This window comes from Columba livia, chromosome 16, assembly GCF_036013475.1.
Source record: "Columba livia isolate bColLiv1 breed racing homer chromosome 16, bColLiv1.pat.W.v2, whole genome shotgun sequence".
Classification (NCBI taxonomy): Eukaryota; Metazoa; Chordata; class Aves; order Columbiformes; family Columbidae; genus Columba; species Columba livia.
This window is the reverse complement of record NC_088617.1, coordinates 8,890,610-8,904,116: the sequence shown is the minus strand read 5'-3', so window position 1 is coordinate 8,904,116 and position 13,507 is coordinate 8,890,610. Positions and strand designations below refer to the sequence as shown.

General features: G+C 43.1%; 1 protein-coding gene across 2 annotated transcripts in view; it reads left to right on the top strand.

Annotated features, from left to right (window-relative positions):
- The window catches only part of CDH4 (cadherin 4), a 432,434-nt gene that overhangs the window by 319,993 nt on the left and 98,934 nt on the right, over positions 1–13,507 (top strand). The gene's annotated exons all lie outside the window — the stretch shown is intronic.

The following is a 13,507-nucleotide window of genomic DNA, read 5'->3' as shown; positions in this document are numbered from 1 at the left end:
ATCCATCTTTTCCTCTGAACCTGAATTGCCAGCACTGTATCCCAGTTGGCCATGGCTTGGTCTGGCCATATCCTAAATATCTGTGTGGTGTTTCTGCCACCCACTCAAGCGGCCAGTGAAACTTTCTATATCAGTTTCCCGAGCCTTTGACAGAACTCAGATTGGGTGGTCAAAGATTCTCTTGGTCTGATCTGCTGTTTATTCACCATCACTCTGAATTTCAGAGCTGAAATGCTGGCATTTTTTTAGATCACCAAGGGCATCTTTTTCTCCTTGCATGCTACCTGAAAAAATGCTCACAACCTCCCATTACTGCTTGCCCTGTTACCGGTGCACCAATTTCTTTTCTTGACTCCTGTGTCTTTTTAAACTCAATATAGAAATGAAAGAGAGGGGGGAAAGAAAAACAGCAATGAAGCTCTGCATTGAAATTGAAGTTCACAGCCTGACACAGATGCACAGAGCCTTCCAAATCAAAGGGAATTGATGAGCCTTGCACAGGCAGGTGCCCCAGCTCAATCACAACCTAAATAATCCTGAAATTAAGATCAGAGCCTGTCGCTGCGGTTGCTGCCATATGTAGCCGCAACTCAGCTCTGCCTGCCATGCTGAGGCAGGGAGTTGGGTCCATGGAAGCACCAACGGGCAGAGCAGTGGGAGCCCTGGCACCGAGATCCATCACTCTTCTGCGGGGAAAGCGAATTTTGGAGTCCTGGGGAGCCAGGATCAAAGACCTGTGGAAATGACAAGTGTGGCATGTCACGGTGCACCCCATGCTGGGCGACTGGGGGCGCGGTGTGGGCAACCACACATGCCACCTCTTAATTAGAGGAAAAATGCTGTCCCTCGATGGTGGTCTGGAACCAAAAGGGATGAGCTAAGGGGGATGTCATCCTCTGAACAAAGAGATGGGCAAGAGCACAAATGCCTGGGAACAGGGCCATAGAGGGAATGAATTATATGCCCTTCCAAAGCAACTCTTTGTTAGTCTTATTAAAAAATATATAAAAATAAGCTGCAACTATTATGCTCAACATAGCATTTTAAAAGCTCACATGGCTTTCAAGCGTACCCCGCTAAGCACAAATTATGATTCATTTGGAATTTGCTAATTAATACTGGCAAGGCATTGTCCCCTGCTGTTGGCCAACTTCTTGCTTGAGAGAACTTTTTCTTTTTAAAGAAAAAAGAAAATATTTTATCTTGGAACAGTAAGGTGCCTCTTCAGATGTGAAGCCTGCCAAGAAAGAACAGGAAGAGGGTGAAATGTGGGGGGTTTTTCCTTTACTTTCACTGAGTTGCTTTGTCATCTGTAGCACAACCCGACTCTTAAGTAAGGCGATGACCAGAAATAGCATTGCAGGCAGTGCTAGCTTTGCTCTCATCCCCGTCTTTAAGTACTAAAAACTGGGGAAGAGTAAATCGTCATTTAAACTCTGGATATTGCAGCAGGCAAAATGATTTTGCCTTTTTTTCTCTCTATGAACTAATGGATGTGGAATCTTTCAAAAAGTAAACCAACTCCTCTTAATAAAGCTCTGCATATAGATATTTAGCAGCTAAGCACTAAATCCACGGAATAGGGAGAAAGTGCAGTAATGGATTAATATATAAAAGGATGCTTTTTCCCCTTCAAAGCCTCCTTAAGTGCTGACTGATGGAATAAACCCTGAAAACTTTCTCTGTGCTAATTGTCATGTTCCTTGGCTTGCATCCCATTTGCTGTCCGTCATCCTCTGCAGTTTAAGAAGTTTCACATAAGAGCTTTCTTCTTCTGTTTACAGGCATGCCATGTAGTGTATTCAAAACCAGGGGTAGTTCAGAGGGTCAGGAAATCTTCCTCCTGCTTCTTATTAGAAAGAAAAAAAAAAAGCCTTGAAGATTTAGAGTTTGAAAAAACATCATTCCCTCCCATACATCCAGCTTCTCAAAGGCACAAGAGCCAACTTTGAGCTTTCCTAGAAATAATCATGAAGCGATATCCCACTCTAATCGCCGCAAAAATACCGGGTCAGCTTGTCAGCCAGTGGAAATCGGTGTGCAGGCACTGAACTGAAAGGAGCCGTGCTGATTTACAACAGCTTGGGAAGCAAGGCATGGCTTAGGATCAGCCGCGTGGGTTTGGTATGTGACAGAATATTTTCATTTCCTCTGATTAAAAAAAAAGATACTGTATGAAATAATAATAATCTGTTCCTTCTTAATATCACCTTTCAAGTGTGTATGGGACTGATAGAGGAAGATGCCCTGTAATTCCATCCCAATTAAATGCCCAAAGTCAACAGTTCACAATTCCTTCACTGGTGGATTATTTTCGACTCTCCTGGTTCCCACAGGACCTATTCCCTGTGTCATTATCAACTTTTTTTAAATTGGAAGTATTATGAAGGCAATTTCCTACCACCAGCGACTCTCTCATCACTTTCTCAGGGCCCTGCAGCCTGAGAACAACCACTCCAACTGAATGCATCAGCAACGGAGAGTCCATTGGAGTGACCTGAATTACAGAGAAAAAAAGAAAACAAATAGTTCAGAAATGTTCTATATGAAATATTTTTTCTTTATTCTGATGGTTTTAAAGGTTGTTGTGGACCACCATGTTTCACATCCACTGTCACCAGTTTTCAACAAGTCTTTAAGAAGATGCATGTGCTGGATGGGGTGGATCTGTAAGACCTGGAGGGTGTATTTCAGATTTACAGTTGAACTATAAAAATCCAGCACAAGGGTGGATATAGTGAACAGAGCAAAGAGCACGAGAAAACACAGAAGTGTTGTAAGAGCTCAGATCTCATTTGTGCTTCAAAAGCAGTAACCGGAGCAGGGTTTCCCAGCTTTGCTCCTGCAGGGCTGGGACCAGGCTGGGTGCTGCGCAGGGAAGCCGTCTGCGATGCAACACCTTTGCTTTCAGTTTGTTGAAGTAAAAATCCATTCCAGGGCTTAAACAGAGGAGACAAATGGCCTGTGGCTGCTTTATGGGAAGCAGGGGCCAGATTTTCTGTGTATTTGTAGTAAGTTGTGCAGCAAGCCCTAGAAATTATTTGACTTACGTTTCAGGTGTTCGGGCATGAACACGGTTGCACTGATGATCTGGCCCCGATTTGCTGGTGTTGAATCTCTTGGAAAGTGTCATTCATGCTGTCACATGCACAGAGGAAATAACATTTCCATCCATTCTGTTTTACATACTGTAGTAGCACGTGTTAGTTGTAGCTGTACTTGACTGAGAGTAGAAGTGGCAGCAGAAGTGCATTTTGGGGTTGGTCGTACCCCTTTAGATAAAGCCCAGCATGCAGATTTCTGCATTTTGGCTGTTTCCAGAGATTACTGTTGGTTCTTATTCTCAGTATTGTCAGAGATATCTCTATTACACAGCTTGGAAAACAAGCAGAAGGTCGGATCGGTTCTCTGCGCTCGCAGCCGTGCTCTGTTTTACTCCTCTGGCTGCAATTGATAGACCCAGCGGCGTGGAACAAACATTGCTCCCGTAATTAACTCCTGCCTGTTAGACCTGCAGGTAACACGCAGCTCGGGGATTGTAGGGGGGAACGTGGCAAATCAGATGTGCACGTAACAGAGAAATAGAAGGGTGAGGTGCAGACATGTACACCTCCTCGTGTGGGGTGCCTTGTTGAAAGTTGGATGTGCATAATGGGGATCTCTGCTTAAAAAATGGAATTAGACCCTGCCAGTTGCATTTCCAGTATTTTACTAATCTATTCTTTCACCACAAATAGCATATTTTATTGTGCTACTTTATTGATTGAAGGAAAGATTCTATTTGACAGCAGTTTCAGAAAAGCCTTCAAGTTGTCCAAGATGTGGTAGAATCATTAACTACCCTAAGCTGACATATGGTAATTTAACGTTTAATGTTTGCCCTGACACGCTGAGGAGTCATCATGTCAAGTTACCAGCTGATGCGCAGAAGTTTATGAGTACATAAATAATAGCTGAAATAGTTTTCTTGAGCCATGTTTGGATTTAAACATCCAGCCTTTGATTTGTCGCGTGTTATAGTTAAACTTTCTTCGCCAGGGCGGCGGGGGCTGGAACCCCGCTGCACTACCCACTACAGTTGGAATAAATTAATAGGATTTTGCGGCTTTTTGCAGCTGTATTTGTACAACTTCATCTTGAAATAATTTTAATTTCTGTGCCTAGGCTTATAATTTTTTCAAGCGCGTTACACAGTTGGCTGTACATAATTATGTCTTACAGCCATAAGCACTGACAATCTGCTTACCTAAACTATTCTGCTCTAAACTTGTCATTTAACTGATGGTGAAGGAGTCGCATGTAATTCACCAGATCGGAAATCAAATTATCAATTAATAATACTGCAAAAAAAATGGAACACGAAATTCAGTATGGCTGTCAGAGCATCTGCAATTAAAAGGCATCCGAGCACCAGCATCCCAGATCAGAATTAACTCCACTATCCTTGTCAACCAAGTCCACCAAGCACAGAAAATATGAGCGAGTGGTTTGCACCTCACACCTATTCTGGGAGTACTTGAAAAGGCAAATGGCAAATTGTTTTTTCTGCAAACCAGCCTACCTGTGTGAATGTGGTCGTGGTTATTGGGGTTTTTGGGGGTAGGAGGCTTGTGGTTGTGTCCTTGCTTGTGACTTTTGAGGACTGTTACTGGCTTTGAGGGGGTAAATTCAGAAACAGAATGTGCCATAAAGGGAAGTGAGATGTAAAAAGGCACTAAAACATGCCAGAAATGATTGTTAAAAAAAAAATTATATATATATATATAATATTATATATGGCACCACGTCCTGAAGCAGGCCTGTCTGCATCTTGTGTTAAAAGCATGTGTAGAAGCAGCATGTCAATAAGTCGTATGAATAAGTCTAACACGAATTCAAGTCAACTTAAGCAGAGGTCTCAGATCTGACCCTCACAGACATACAGTTAATGAAAGATAAAAACTTGCCAAGAATTCAGCCCCGTTAATTCGTTCCAAATAAGCAGAGTTCAGCTAGGTTTGAAATTTCCTAGAAGGCCATCTCCCCTCCCTAATGCATGAAGCAGATTTGCAGAAATGATGGTTATTTGAGTCTGAGGACACCCACACCAGGGGGAAAAAGGTGCCTTTGAACTGTGGGGCCCGAGTGCGGGAGCTGCAGCTGCCGGGGGTGTTGTTGCCATGTCTTGCTCAGCAGTTGCTTGAAGGAAAAAAGCAGCTCTCGGATACCCTGCTTAGCTGCTGTTATGTGATGCAGAAGAAAGCAGACTTATCCATCCATGGGCAGAATTTGGTCATCAGGGAAAAGTTATAGAAAATCCAGTATTTCATCTGAGAGTTGCATAGCATATGAGGATGAATCCTGAGACTGAAGTCAGCTCACACTGGCTTCGTTCAGTGGAGAATAAATGGTAAAGGCTAAACCTGCGCTGATGCCCGTTAGCATTGCTCCTGTAGTGCATAAGGAGAACTCATTTTCTGCCTCCTCACAGTTGGTGGTTCCCTTTACTGACCATCGAAATAACTTCTGTATGCACTGTGCTGTGTGTTCTGCCCTACAGAACAAACGAATGGGTTTGCTTTTCCTGTGATTAAACTTATTAGAGAGACTTTGAGAACTGCAGAGCTTTAAATCCTGCTCTGCAAGCATCCTGAAGTGGTGTCTCAAACGTGAGCCTCAGCAGATTCTGTTCTCCAAAATACACACACTAGAGGGTTTTATTGTTTCCTGTTGTTAGCTATTTACAGACAGGTCCAAAAGCTTAATTTTATGCTGAGTCTAGCATTTGCAGTCATGCCTCAGCACCACTTCTCCATGATCTGTAATATCTCTAGGTGTTGTACAAAATGTAGATTCAATGCATGGCTATATGTGATCAGGAAAGCCGGAGCTCCTTGCAAAAGCAAAGGTCATGCTAAGATGTATTATATCTCTTGAGTCTGGGAAATGCTCCCTTCATGAAGACACAAGTATGTTTGTTCTCCAGTGAATCCTTTTTCCCTGTGTCCAAGCTCACTGTTCTACCAAGAGGAATGGGGCTTGTGTCAAATTGCTGTGTGTCGTACAAAGATTGTTCTTCTGCTGTGCAGCTTAATTTTTAAGTGCCATGGGCCAGCTGAAATGAATTAGCATGGCTCTGTTTGAAGCCAGTGAGCCTGCACTGATTTATACTAGCTGAGGGCACCGATCGTTAGGTAGAGTGATCAGGTTACTCTTGTGTAGATCAGTGTTTGCTGCCCGTGGTTATCTTCTGCACTGAAATTTGGGTTTGCTGATCAGTTTTACCCAGGAAGGTGCTGGAACCTCTTTGCCTGGCTTTGTGGCAGATGTAGCATGAGGCTTCAGGACAGACACACATCAAAAAGAAAGGAGGACTAGGTCCCACTGGTGTGATTGATTTATTTTGATTTAATCTTGGTTTGGGCATAGCCATAGCAGACTGCAGTAGGGTCAGCTGCAAGAAGGCACTGCAGGATAGAACCCTTCGGAAGGATAACAGTGTGTAGCCCTTCATAAATAGATTAAGAAGGATGATCTCTTGCCTGTCATGACTCCTCCAGTGCAGCAATAAGAACAGTGCATTTTGAACTCTCAGAGGTATTTTCTTTGACCTTTTGTCACGGAGCATCCTCTACAGCAGAGGAGGGCTCGTGCATCTGGTTCAGATCCCAGTGACTTCATATTAGGCACTTGCATCTCGCACAGCGTGAACCAGCCTTAGTTCTCCAGGGCCAACGTTGAGCCGACAGCAGCACGTGCTGCTGCACTGGGATGCCTTCAGTCACCGCGCTGAAGAGTCTGCTCTCTTGTGAGAGAGATAAGAGAAAGAGCAGTAAGAGAGAGCTTTGTCGCTCCTGCTATCAACGTTCTGGCAGTGATAAGACATTAGTCACGTGGTGGTTTTCCGCTGATCTGTAATAATCTTATTTTCCCATCAGAGCTGCTGTCCTCCTCTCACTCACCTGGCTGCAGTCTGAAGCATTTCCACACTGGAGTACTTGAAAACTGAACTGGCTGAAGAAAGGCACATGTTGCTTTAGAAATCACTCTGCCGTATCAATTACCATTAGATGTGGAAGATCCATTAGCATTGGCCAGTTCCTGATACAGGCACATTAGCTTCTTGACCTTCATAATAGCGAGTAATGAAAATTGCTTAATTATTTAATCATGAAGACCATGCAACAAATTACAATTTACTGAGTCTTCGCTGGTGAAGACAGAGACCTGGCAGGGCTGGCATCGTCTGGGCTGCTGTTGGTCCCAAGTCACCAGTCGGAACCTTGTCCCAACTGGGGAGTTACACAGCCAGCAGACTGGCCCCTTGAATCCTGCAGATCTCAGCCTCGTTGTAGCCAGACAACTTATGCTAAAACATAAATTCTTTGCCATTCCAGCAGCTAGGAAAGCAAAGTTAAAGTGCAGCAGATCCTGAGCCGGGTTGCGCTGCTGCACACGAGGTATTCTGTGCTTGTAGCATCTCATCTGAGCACATAAGAAATTTGGTTTCCTAGGCAAAGGGATTGTTATTTTGCTTTTATTCCAAGCAGAATGATGGTAGTTTTGAATTGGACCATGAGTCTGACAAGTTCATTTTCATCCTGTACTTACGCGTGGGGTCACACACGGTTATTGGCCAGAATCTCAGGCAGAAATTTTTCTCTCCCCCTGCGTTACAGTCTCCTTGTTGAGCCTGGTTTATATTCACCTGTTCTCCATCTGCTCAATGTTACATCTTCATCCAGGTAGAGGAGAAAAACCCCGGTAAACAGTTCAAAACAAAAACCTGGAAGGGAGAGAGGGAGTGAAGAGTATCAAAGCTACCGACAGGCACAGGGAAAGCTCTGGAGAAACGAAACCACATGGACATAATTGGCCTGGAGGGACCTGCAGCGTTGGAGAGCAGCCCTTGGACGGTGGGAGCCGTGCGAAAGCCAAAGGACCCGTGAAATGCTGGAAGCTTCAGCAGCTGAGCATTTGGTGAAGCTCCTCAGCCAAGCGCTCGCAGGGTCCGTGCAGAACCGGCAAACTTCTCCCGGTCAGAAACGGGAGAGCTGGCTGGGAACAAGGTCCCCTGCGGGCAGCAGAGGTTCTTCTGCTTGGCATTCAATCATTTTATAGTTTCATTTCTTTCTTTAATGCAGGCTGCGTCATCAGTTACATTAGTAACTTAAATCACAGCTTTCATCTCTTGAACACACTCATTTTACTCCATTTTGTCATCAAAATAAATACATTCTCAATCACTTTGAACAGATTTCCACTGGAGCAGAGGAAGATTCAACCTGGCATGAGACAACAAGCCATTAGGACAAAGGGAGCATTTTTATGGTTTGTATTTGGAGTTTAAAGAAGAGGAGGAAACTTCAGCTCTTGCATAGGAATAGTGGCAGTAGAGTAATGCTGTTTTTAACTGCAGGAAGAGTGCTGTTCGTTGCAGTGAATCTCAATATGCCATGTAAAAATAAGATATCTAGTCTAAGTGTAGTCCTTGGTACTATCTCTACAGTATATGGAAAGAGAAAACCATTTCTTCTGGGAAATTTGATGTGTCCTTAAGCGTTTCAAGACAGGAGGATGAATTTCAGTGTGGAAAGGCTTGTTTGTCTTCTGTTTATCTTAGATCAGACACAAAATGTTTAGCAAGTTACACCTGAGATGAAACCAGTCCCAGCTGGAGGAAGAAATCCATAATTACAAACGTAAATAGCATTTCCATCCTTTCTTTCTGTACCAATTGAGATCTTTTCCTACTTAACCTTGTTTGCAAATGCAGCCGCTGTGGGAAACAGCTCAATTGATAGTTGTTTTGTCCAGTAATGGATAAAGATTTTTAGGCGGCTGTTAAGCCCAGTGGTTTAGTTAGTGGAAATATTCCTTTTATTCAAACATGATAGCTGCCCTTGGCATGTCAAAGCATTCTGTTTGCAAGGTGCAGAGTAGATGGTTTTCTCTGAAGAAAGCTGAAGTGTTGTTGACGATCTTTTAGGGTTTTTTTCTCTTTCTGGGAAGTAGCTTGGGATCATTGGCAAGGGTGATAAAAGGCGACAGAAGTTAATAAATATCACCTTAGCCTGGTTGAGTCTCCAAATCTGTCTTAATTTTTCTCTGTCTGACTTTTACATCTATTTGTTGAAACCATGTATGATTCTTTAAGCAGCATGTTGTAATTTGTTTGGAGATACAGGGCTAGAGATGTGTCTCTTTGCTGGCTTCTGAAACAGCTGTGAAATAAGAGTTACAAACTTTTATACAAATGACTTAAACATATTGCAGATTCAGTTAAAAATAAATAAGTCAGTCCTTAGCAAGGATTTCAATAAGCACTAAGAGTAGCTGAATTAAAATATTTCCACTAAAATTAATGAGCCAATCCTGGAATGCTTAGGCTGACTCTTAAGTGTGCTCATTTAAAGACTTTGAATATGTTTGCCTGTCTGAATTTCTATGGAGCATTTTGAATGCATGACAGATTATAGTCTTCAGTTATTTTAATTTGCTTTTCTTAATGGGCAAAATAGCTAAGAGCCTAATAATAAAAGACACTTACTGCTTATCATTTACATTATTTTATGTGTTCATTAATAACTATAATGGGTTTTATAAAACAAAAAAATGAAGTCTAAGTCTCCCCAGGTCATGTTAGTGCAAATGTTGCATAGTATTCTATGGGAGATTTAGGAAATAAACTGGTTTTTGAAGTGCATTCTTAACTCCATACTGTTGCAGAGCAAGTTGGAGAACTTCTTTTCTAATTTGCTCTGTGGATAGAAAATGCGGTAGTGTATAAATGGCCTGCTTTGCTTTCTCTAGATACGTTCCCAGGCACTTACATATACCATAGTGCAGTGGTGGGCAGAACCCAGACTGTGTACAGCTCAGTGAAATCCTCTAAATACAGGTGGTTAGGTACAGGAATAGTGTTGTTACAGTCCTGTCTTCTCTTCTGTAGGCTCAGTTGTCCCTGTTTGTTCAGCCTTTCCTTACACACCTAGTTCCTGGGCTTCCAGGCATTTCCCTTACTGAGAGCTAAACAATCTCCATTGGGCCACTTTTTTCTGGCGGTGTCGTGCTCCGAAAACTGTGTAATTTGTGGACTCACAGGTGTCCTCCAGTCTGCTGCCCATATAGCTTTCCATAGTCTGCATTGCCCTGAGAGTAACGGGGATTTGTGGTTCTTCTTGGCGTCTGCTGGGATGAGAGGGCTCGTAAATTCAAAACCCTGCGTGAGAAATGGAAGTGCTAAGAGCGCAAGAAGGATATGGATCAACAGGAGCAAAACAGAGCGATAAAATCTGGTACCTCAAAGGAGCTCGTCTGTTGAAATTTTGCTTCTCAGCAAAACGCGCGGGAACAGTTTAGCTACCCGGTTGCTCCTGATGGAGATGCGTAAACCCTAAGATTTTATCTGTAAAAGCAGGATGCAGTCCTGTGTCACAACCACAGGCTGCTTTTCAAGCCCATCTAAATGTGAGATCGCTACGAAGCAGAAAACCGGCTCTGAAGGGCTTAGCCCTGTATTATCTCAAGAGCTGTAACGTTAATTTTCACACAGCTTAGTTACTATATGGGAACCTGCAGTGGAAAATACCCATCTGTGAAATCGCACCGATTTCTTCTGTTCCTGGGATTACTCTAGAGAAACGAGAGCTGAGTCAAGCTCTTGGTGTTGCGGTTCAGGGTTGTGAAGCGTGACTGCAGCCCCTGTGCTCCGTTTGGGATGGTACATCGATGCTTCCAGCTCAGACCCCCCGGCCCCTGCTTTGGAGCGAGGCTGTGTGTCCTGCCTTGCCGTGGCCAAGCGGAGCTCTGGCAATGCAAGGTCAGCGTCTGGCTCCATTCCATGTCCCCTCAGTAGACTTGGTGGCTGGTCCCAGGGTTCCCAGATGGTCTGTTTGTACCTGTCAGTGCAGGTGAGGACATTCAGCATCCCAGGGTTCCTGTGTGGAAATTTCCCATGTTTGCACAACAGGACAGGATCAGGGGATTCCATCTTCCACTGTAAATTGTCTTTCTGTCTGGGACATTTTCCTTCACCAACGTAACAACCCAATCTAAGCTCCCAAGGGATGTTTTAGAGGGTAAAAGCTGCTTTACAAGCAAATCCCTCTTATGGTGGTCATCAGCCATCGTCATTCATCTCGCTCACATCATCATACGCAGAGTTGTACAGTGCCCTGTGTTTGGGGAACTCAAAGCTCCAAGGGTTCTTTGCGTAGAAAACATATAAATGCAGAGAAGAAATACTGTCCTTCTGCCACCCTTTCTGTACACTGTCTCATCTGGAACCCTGTACCCATCACACCCAGAACCCCACGTTACTCTTGATTGCATTGTAAAAGGAAAGATAAATGCAAAAAAAAGATTTAAAAAATGGCGTGTATGTTCTTCAGTCAGAAGATTATCATACAGATGTGTTACTGTCTTCTCACTTCCCAGCCATAAATGAATGAGAGAGCAACTCTCTCCTGAGCCAGTAAATTCCCCCAGCTAGTAATTTTTTCTCCTGATCTGGTGAGCTCCTTAAGAATAGAGGTTTCATCATTATTATCATCATTATTATTTTTATTATTATTATTGTAAACTGCTCCAGGAACGGTTTCAACAAAAGAATTAAACCTTACATTGTATCCAGATAATGTTCTTAGCTTCTCTATGAGATTTACTAAATTGCACCCTGGGAATTATGCAAATGAAACCTTTGGCCAAAATGCTACAGGATTACTGTAAAAAAAAAAATAAATAAATTTTTTAAATCTCATTAAGAGTGCTAAAATTACATGTTCCAGTCTAAAAAGCATGTGCCTTTGTGTGATGAATATCTCCTTGGTAGTAATACATACTATGCTTCATTGTCAATGGTCTTTGCAACTTTCTGTGACAAGTGCTGCTACTTACGTGCTTTTTTCCTGAACACTTCACGTCCTTGTATTCTTACTGGAAATGGAATTAAGTACAAGTAACAGGCAAACCATTGCAGTATGATGGCAATTAACAACAAATAATGAGTCATCACTGAATATTTGCAACATATTTCCCCCTATCTGTTTTGCTCAATGCGGTATAATTATCTCGTGGATTTTTCTTACTGTAATTGGCTAAGTCATGTGGGTCTTATGATATATTTCATCTCCTAGATCTGCAATGATTTACATACAGACAGTTTAGACCCTATTAATGCTAATAAAAGCGCTGCAAGGACATCCTATAGCATACACTTTATTAAACTGTACATAGCTTTCTTAGAGAGCTGCTGTTTATCTGCATTTCCTGAAAATAAAATATAGTGCCTTTAGCACTGAATATTTAAATCCAGGCTCCTTTTCCCTGTTTCTGTCTCTCTCTATGCATTTCTAATGCTTCTATCACGATGGCATCTGGGTACTGTATGCAACAGGAAATAGAGCAGAAAAATGTCCGCAAAGAACTAACAGACTCTCCTCTTCCATGATTCAAGTTAAAATTGCTTTCATCTTAGTTCCTTGGAACTGGTTTGTTGTTTGGTACTTGTGCTCCAGTTGCAGCCGTGGTTGAGCCAAACTGGGAACCCCACCTCAGAGCTTACAGGTGCAGCAGTGGCTTCCTACATTTTCACTTACATTAAGCCTATTTAAAAATGTGTACGTAACAGGTTAGAGCTTGAACTCCCTGACTTGAGCTATACATTTGCACAGACATTCAGTGTTCAGCCCTTTCTACCTGGCAGCATGGAAGCTGACTTTCTGAAAATGGGGACTGTGAATTTCAGTTATTGAACTGGTGACTCGGTTGCCGTCATTAAAGCCACAGTTGTGCAAGCAAAGCTTGATTTTAATATCCTCTTTTTCACCCACGGATTTGCTAATGAAAATTGGATTAATACCTGTCTGCTTAGGTCCATATTACAAATACCCACTGGGCCCACAAAAACCTGTATAAACCGTTGTGTGCAGCATGAGGGCACTTTGACAGTGTCCCCAGTACCTCTTTTAAATGATTACACTAGTGTAAGTCAAATCAGTTTTCCTTGGTACTAAAAGCCTAAACAAGCAGTGAATCCTGTAGAGAGAAGACAGATGAAACTGTCTCTATTCCCTGACCTTCAGCGCCAGAAGTATAGGTGCAGCACGAATCAATCCTGGCAGTGTCTAGTAATAACTGACATTATTAGCCGTTAGCAGGAGCAGAGTATTTGGCGGAGGCAGTGCAAAGAAAACAGTGTGCAAACTTGGTAACAATCTGGACAAAGGCGTCAAAGGAGGTTCTCAGAGCCAGGGGATCTGATGTTATTTTGCAGCATCTTACCAGCCTCCCATGTCTGGAGAGGAGGAGATAGCGGCCGATCATGTGCGGGAGGAACACAAGAACAACCCACAGCCCTGTCCCAGTTCCTTTGCCTGGCAAGCGAAGCCTCCTCTTCCCTTGGGAAACCACCTTTGCTCCCCAAATTTGGGGCTGTTTTGGTGGGTGCACAGACCTCCTGCATCCCACTGAGCCCACTCAGGCTCCTCACAGCTGCTGTAGCAGAGATGCTAACATGCACTCAGCA